A 2,500-nucleotide genomic window follows, 5' to 3' on the forward strand; every position below is an offset into this window, starting at 1 on the left:
CAAAATATATTGCGTCATCACGCCTCCAAAGTAAGCACGTGAACTGACCCGCTGCCATTTGCAATGCCATATTCGCGAGATACAAGTTTAATGACAAGACACGAGGTATAAACGACAGTTTGGATCACTTTGGGACAGAGTTAAAATTGCTTTGGCCAGAAACTTTTAACTGCCGGATCTTAGCTAACATTAAATAAACCCGTGGACATCGCAACATCACACAAGACAGCGGCTCACGTGAAGTGACTGAACGCAGCAGGAGTGATCACTTCAATGAATCAAACCTATTCAAAAAACACATTTCACAATTGATAAGGTACGAAAACAATAGATAGATAGATAGATAGATAGATAGATAGATAGATAGATAGATAGATAGATAGATAGATACTTTATTAATCCCAATGGGAAATTCACAATATGAAATCGATTGTGGATTTCCGTACAGCCACTGAAACTTTGTGACGGCACGAGACTTCAGGTGACGTGTCTGCAAAAGAACCTCATTCAGGCAACTATTTTTACTGGCGGTGGCTCAGGGGAGAGAGTTTTTATTCCTCGCATCCCCGTTATACCCTCTGATCTCCAATTTCAATTCAAACGCCTCCAATTTACACTAAGGCTCTGCTTAGCAATGACAATTAATAAGTCTCCGTTGTTGAGTGTCTTTTAATACTGTGTAAGCATAGATATTAACACATGTGCAATTAAACGTGTGCATTTACGGGGTGATTTCTCAGGCTTAAAAGCTCGCCTTTTATTAAAAAGCTAAATGCAAACTGTTTTCATTCTGAAGGGCACAAACCACGTTAGATTTCATGCTCAAGAGTAAGCTCAGCACACATCTTGGTCATATTAGAACCGGAAGGGCGAACTGACAACATGGTATACAAAGAGATCCTTAAGAAATAATTATTGATTCATTTTCCCTCAGTTTAAAAAGGTTTACTTTTCTTCTTAATAAAAATTTTAAAGCGGTACTTCGGCACTGCAATGCGCGGGTATTTTAATATATATCAAAATATATCGCGTCATCACGCCTCCCATGTAAGCACGTGAACTGACCCGCTGCCGTTTGCAATGCCATATTCGCGAGATACAAGTTTAATGACAAGACACGAGGTATAAACGACAGTTTGGATCACTTTGGGACAGAGTTAAAATTGCTGTGGCCAGAAACTTTTAACTGCCGGATCTTAGCTAACATTAAATAAACCCGTGGACATCGCAACATCACACAAGACAGCGGCTCACGTGAAGTGACTGAACGCAGCAGGAGTGATCACTTCAATGAATCAAACCTATTCAAAAAACACATTTCACAATTGATAAGGTACGAAAACAATAGATAGATAGATAGATAGATAGATAGATAGATAGATAGATAGATAGATAGATAGATAGATAGATAGATAGATAGATACTTTATTAATCCCAATGGGAAATTCACAATATGAAACCGATTGTGGATTTCCGTACAGCCACTGAAACTTTGTGACGGCACGAGACTTCAGGTGACGTGTCTGCAAAAGAACCTCATTCAGGCAACTATTTTTACTGGCGGTGGCTCAGGGGAGAGAGTTTTTATTCCTCGCATCCCCGTTATACCCTCTGATCTCCAATTTCAATTCAAACGCCTCCAATTTACACTAAGGCTCTGCTTAGCAATGACAATTAATAAGTCTCCGTTGTTGAGTGTCTTTTAATACTGTGTAAGCATAGATATTAACACATGTGCAATTAAACGTGTGCATTTACGGGGTGATTTCTCAGGCTTAAAAGCTCGCCTTTTATTAAAAAGCTAAATGCAAACTCTTTTCATTCTGAAGGGCACAAACCACGTTAGATTTCATGCTCAAGAGTAAGCTCAGCACACATCTTGGTCATATTAGAACCGGAAGGGCGAACTGACAACATGGTATACAAAGAGATCCTTAAGAAATAATTATTGATTAATTTTCCCTCAGTTTAAAAAGGTTTACTTTTCTTCTTAATAAAAATTTTAAAGCAGTACTTCGCCGCTGCCAAGCGCGGGTATTTTGATATATATCAAAATATATCGCGTCATCACGCCTCCCATGTAAGCATGTGAACTGACCCGCTGCCATTTGCAATGCCATATTCGCGAGATACAAGTTTAATGAGAAGACACCAGGTATAAACGACAGTTTGGATCACTTTGTGACAGAGTTAAAATTGCTGTAGCGAGAAACTTTTAACTGCCGGGTCTTATCTAACATTAAATAAACCCCTGGACATCGCAACATCACACAAGAGATCGGCTCACGTGAAGTGACTGAACGCAGCAGGAGTGATCACTTCCATGAATCAAACCTGTTCAAAAAACACATTACACAATTGATAAGGTACGACAACAATATGAAACCGATTGTGGATTTGCGTACAGCCACTGAAACTTTGTGACGGCACGAGACTTCAGGTCACGTGTCTCCAAAAGAACCTCATTCAGGCAACTATTTTTACTGGCGGTGGCTCAGGG

Source organism: Erpetoichthys calabaricus, chromosome 4 (assembly GCF_900747795.2).
Source record: "Erpetoichthys calabaricus chromosome 4, fErpCal1.3, whole genome shotgun sequence".
In the NCBI taxonomy this organism is placed as follows: domain Eukaryota; kingdom Metazoa; phylum Chordata; class Cladistia; order Polypteriformes; family Polypteridae; genus Erpetoichthys; species Erpetoichthys calabaricus.